Source organism: Mus musculus, chromosome 8 (assembly GCF_000001635.26).
Source record: "Mus musculus strain C57BL/6J chromosome 8, GRCm38.p6 C57BL/6J".
NCBI classification, from domain to species: domain Eukaryota; kingdom Metazoa; phylum Chordata; class Mammalia; order Rodentia; family Muridae; genus Mus; species Mus musculus.
Window position 1 is genome coordinate 8,516,548 of NC_000074.6, and position 5,805 is coordinate 8,522,352.

Sequence of the window (5,805 nt, forward strand, 5' to 3'; positions counted from 1 at the left end):
GTTTCAGACACAAAAGAGATAAAAACATCCTTGGGCACAAGGATGATGTAAAGATCAGTTAAGCTTATCTAAGACAGCAGGAGTTTACAGGATGCAGGATCTGAGCTTTGGCTTGGATCTCCCACCACCCCATGGGGTAGATAAACTAGACCAAGAGAGAAAGGAGGAGTGTGTGGCTGCTATGCCTGGATTGCACACAATTCACATTTACTTACAAAGAGGGCAGCTGAAATGTTGTGAACCTCGGAATTACAGAACTGAGTGAATGGCTCAGTAGGATGCTTACTGTCTCATCATGAGGACTTGAGTTCAAAGCACCAGAATCTATATAAGCCTAGACGTGGCGGCAGGCATTTGTGATACCAGCAGATTTCTGTTCGTTAGTCATTACTCAGTCTGTGCTATTTTGTTATAAGAGGAAAACAACAACAGGTGTGTGTGTGTGTGTGTGTGTCTGTCTGTCTGTCTGTCTGTCTGTGTCTGTGTCTTTGTATCTGTGTGTACATCTATGTGTGCATGCATCCATGTGTGTGTCTGTATTTGTAGATCTGTGTCTGTGTGTGTATGTGTGTACATGCATGCCTGCGTGTGTCTCAGTGTGTGTGTGTGTGTGTTTGTATGTGTGCATGCATGCATATGTGTGTCTCTGTGTGTGTATCTTTGTGTGTATTTGTATGTGTGCATTGGTGCATGCTTGTGTTTGTGGTTTTTTTGTCTGTGTGTGTGTGCATCTGTGTATCTGTGTGTATGTCTGTGTGAGTGTCTGTGTGTGTGTGTGTGTGTGCATATGTGTGTGTCTCTGTGTGTCTGTGTATGTGTGCATCTGTGTGTATGTCTGTGTGATTGTATGTATGTCTGTGCGTGTGAGTCTCTTTGTGTGTGCATCTGTGTGTTTATTTGTATGTGTGCATTTGTGCATGCATGCATTTGTGTGTGTTGTGTGTGGGGGTGTCTCTGTGTGTGAGTTTCTATGTGTGTGCATTTGTTCATTCATGCATATGGGTATGTGTCTGTGTGTGTGCATCTGTGTGAGTATCTGTATGTATGTCTGTGTAAGTGTCTAGGGGGGAGGGATTTCTGTGTGTGTGCATCTGTGTGTGTGTACCTGGAGAGGTTCTGTCATCTCCCCAAGACCCAGCTGTGAGGTCCCTCTGTATGCAGCACCCGGGCCCCTCTTCACATCTCCAGCTCTTGAGTCAGGCCCTGTGGTCATGAATTCTTTCTTCAAACAACCATTCATAAACACAAGCATGCGTGACTAACCTGGAGACAAACTTGATGATGCAGGTCTATGTGACTTATCTCATCTACTTGTGTCAGCTTGATGCTGAAGGGGGAGATTTTTACTGTCAGTTCACAGGACAAAGAATTTAGAGTAGTGAGCACTTATACATGGGTGGCCCCATAAAGTCTCTGACCACAACACCTTTCCAGCCTCAATTGGTTCCTCCAAGACTGTCGGCCAAATTCTCAGATGAATAAAAGGTAGCATCCACAGAGAAACTGCAGCATGGAGGTCCACACTGACTCCAGGTGCCTTGCCATCTATGGGGCTCAGAAGCACAGTGCAAAATATCATTCAAAAAAGTGTTACATGGGAGGGGGGACAAATTACTGCTGTCAGTTCTCAAATTACTCAAATATGCATTTATCCATTTATTTCCTCACCTATTCGAAACAAAGATATGTGGTAAGTTATCTGGATTTGGGGGTCAGAGAGACCAGTGTGTGTGTGTGTGTGTGTGTGTGTGTGTGTGTGTGTCTCTGTGTGTGTCTGTGTGTGTGTCTGTGTGTGTCTGTGTGTGTCTGTGTGTGTCTGTGTGTGTGTCTGTGTGTGTGTCTGTGTATATGTCTGTGTGTGTGTCTATGTGTGTGTATGTATTTTATTAGAGATCAAACCCATTGCATGGGCATGCTAGACAAGTACTCTACAACTGATCTACATGCCTAGCCAAATTTCAATATCTTGATCTTAAAAAAAAAAGTTACATAGCAATACAATCCTCTTAGCATTCCTTAAAAAAAAAGTTGGGGAAATAAAACCAACCTCGTGGGTTGTTCCTTTTCAACAAGATGATTTGTTTATGTGCCTAGAGCCATACAGCCACCGAACAGTGGCAAATTTCTCTTGTGTTCCGTGTGATGGTATCAGCCAGCTAAGCCTCTCCAGACCAAGGTAAGGTGGGAAGGAACAGCTGATTTTGGCCTCAGAGTACAACACTTGTATTCTTCATATATGAAGCTCTCTTATAAATCTTGCTAAATCCATATACACCCTCTGTATGTTTCCCTAGTTCCTTCAGCCTCTTATTTGGTTCCCTGCTTCATGGGTCCTGAGAAGCAACCTCAGCAAAATTAGGACCTGAAACCATTGTCTACGTTAGACAAGGTTTGAAGTTCAGTTTCCCAGAGGTGGAGTTTCCCAGGGGAACATGGGCAGTGTTAGCCAACCCAGAGAGTGAGCCCTTTGCTGGATTCTTTATTTTGCAGAGCTAAAAGTACATCACTGTTTAGTTCCACTTTTCTGTTTGTCAAGAAGCGCTGATGCTCAGAAGTTAAGGGACCCCTGGTGGTGGCAGAACTACTTAAGGAGCTAGCCCCTCACCAATCACTCAGCTCCAGTCATGTGGATACCTGCAAGTCATCCCCATACTTCAAACGATAGTGCTGGTATCGACCGTATCAGGTCTTCCATGACAATAGTGCAGCGATTTCCTGCTGACATCTGATAGGCCCAGATTAGAGTCAAAGGGTGCGATATAAATTGACAGCTGATACCATTTAGAAGCAAAGGGCAACTTTTGGAACATGTCTAGTCAGCACATGCCCAGGCAGGAGCCATGAGGTGACAGATCTCATCCAGTGACTTCTAAAGTGTCTGGGTGACTGGCGTTTCCCATGACCACATAGCTCGAGGATTGAATGCCGAAGCATCAAAGGCTTTGCCTCACATCCCTCTCTGAAACCTGAAATTCAATATGTTCTTTTATGAAAATGACTCGAGTATATGGTTTAAAATCAATCGGAGTATACCAGCACATTAGTCAGGGCTCTCCATCAAAACAAAATGAACAGGATGTATGGCTCTAAAATTAGAGAGAGAGTGTACCTGGAAAGTCAGGTGAGACATGGCATGTCAGTCTTGAGGCCAAATCCTTGAAGGGCATGCAGCAGGCTGCAAACCTAGGCACAGTGCCTGTGTCCCGGGTTTCAAATTCCATCCCTGCTTCCTTGGGAACTTGTGGTATTTGTTCCAACCCTCAACAGCTTGGGTGAGAGCTGTGTCATGAAGAGCTTCCTGCTTTAGTAAAGGACACCTGAGCTCACGGCAACATGCAGACACCTGATCTCCTTAGCAGCATGCAGACTAGTGTGTGAGCGGTGTCTGGGTACTGAGATCCAGGCAAGTTGATACATAAATTCAGTACCAAGAGGCAGGAGATGGAAAGGGAGTCACACCCCACCTCAGACATCCTCCCTCTCTTCCCACAGTAAAACACCATCTGCTCAGGGCTCTGTGTAAGACTGCAAAAGGCATCAGGCTTTCTCTATCTCTGGCAGTCTTTCCTCCATGCCAGGCCCCACACTTCTTGCTTTCCTAGTGCATCTTATGTAAGCCTTTTCTGCAGCTGTGGTGGTTCTCGAAGGGTAGCATCCCCCACGGGTTCATAGATTTGAATATTTGCTCCCCAGGTGGTGGAGCTGTTTGGGAAGGATTAGGAGGTGTGGCCTTGCTGGAGGAAGTGTGTCACTGAAGACAGGCTTTGAGGTTTCAAAGCTACCATGAGCCATTTCCAAGGTGCTCTGTTTCCTGCTGGCAGTTCAAGATGTAAGCCCTGAGCCTCCTGTTCCTGCTCCAGTCCCTGCTAAGCAAGCCTCCCTGCCTTGCTGTGACTGGCTGGTGTCACTCTGGAACAGTAATTCTCAAATGCATTCTTTGTCCTATTAATTCCCTTGGTTGTGGTATTTTATTTGGCAACAGGAAAGGAATTAATACAACATCTGGACAGAGGCCCAGGACCAGGTCTACATACGACAGGACACTGCAGATGTCTACATACGACAGGACACTGCAGATGTCTACGTACGACAGGACACTGCAGATGTCTACGTACGACAGGACACTGCAGATGTCTACGTACAACAGGACAATGCAGATGTCTACATACGACAGGATGATGCAGACACAGCGAGGGAACCTTGCTTCCGCTGACGAAATCAAGGTACAGATGACTATCCTTTTGCAGGAAAAAAAAAAAAAAAAACAGATTTTGTGCCATTTTTATGGAGACATGGTGGACAGGAATGACTTCAGCAAAGATCAGCAGAGGCACAGACAGTAGCAAATGCCAGTTAATACCAGCTCTCTAGAACCACTGAGTGACATCAGGAGGAGCATGTCTTGGCTAAGTTTTGTTTGCTACCTCACACACATTATGACCATATTCATTCTCTTAAATTATTCATCGCCCTGTGCTCCCAGCTAAGCTATAACATGACAGGCGAGTTATTTTACAATGCAATAATACTAAAAATAGTAATAATAACCATCTCCCCAGTGGTAACCTACGAGGCCAAAAGGTGATTCGTCTGTTTCAGGCAGAGAACCACATTAGCTCACTGAAAGATGGCGTCCGAATGCTGACACTGCCGCTATGCGAGTAAAACCAACCACAAGGAAGGAACAAGACAAACCAGTTACCAACCTCCTTGAAAGCACTTATTTCTACAATAATTACAAAACTGTCTGTGTTTGCATAAGAAACAACACTGACTGATTGCGGGAGTGCAAGGGGGCCATGCTCTGCCCCAGATCAGGGTCTTCGGGGGAGAGGTTCTGAGAGGCCCACCCTGGGCTCACAAACACAGGAAGATATGATTGCAGATTAAGCCAATTCAAAGGTCTATCATTCTGACCTGCTGAATAAAACATACCTTAAATTCAAATGACCCTCCCCCGCTCCCATCTCTGGGAAGTAAAACTGGTGTCTTGTTGGGAGCCATCAAAATGAAGGGGAGGGCACAGTGGGAGGGGCCCATGTGACTACATATGGGCACCAGACAGGAGTTGGCCTTCAGAACAAAAACAAAATAAACAAAAGCCCTCACCCTCAAATGGATCCAGATGAATGCACCTGCTGAGAGGCCCCAGCATTTCAGCCAGAAGTAGCTGGTGACAAGTGATTGGGGGGAACAGCAGGGAGGAGGTGGGGGAGGGCCTGCCAGAGCTGGTCCCTGCCTCTTCTCTATGAGCTGCACATGTGGAATGTTTGAGGAAGCCAGTGGGGAGAAAGTACAGGGACCTTGAGTTTCTACTGCACTAATGTCTGTAGCACAGGGGAATAGTGCTACCTCAGCAGACTGGCCTGACCTCTCCCGATCTATCACACACATATGTCCCATATTGTTACCACTACCAGGCACCCTGCCCAAGCACAGATGGAAGTCCATGACATTTGCCCTGAGCAAGAACCAGTAAGTGGACAGAAATACTGTGAGAGCTGGAAGACAGGGAGAGGAACTTGGAAAGGCCATCCCCTGAGCAACACAGCCATGGCCCTAATGGGCTCCAAAAAAGAGATGAGCTCACTGTGGGGCAGAGGGGCCTGCACAAGGACGAGCCCACCAACAGCCAAGCAAGGATGCAGGAAGATCCCCGCCCCTCACTACTGAACTATTTCCTATGGGTAGACTCAGAGGAAAGGAGTCCTTGCCTTCAGTTGTGTTCCCAATGTTGACTCCAATCAGGCTCCAATGAGAGTACCAATCCCATGGCTGCACAAGGAGGCCCTGATTAGATTAAAT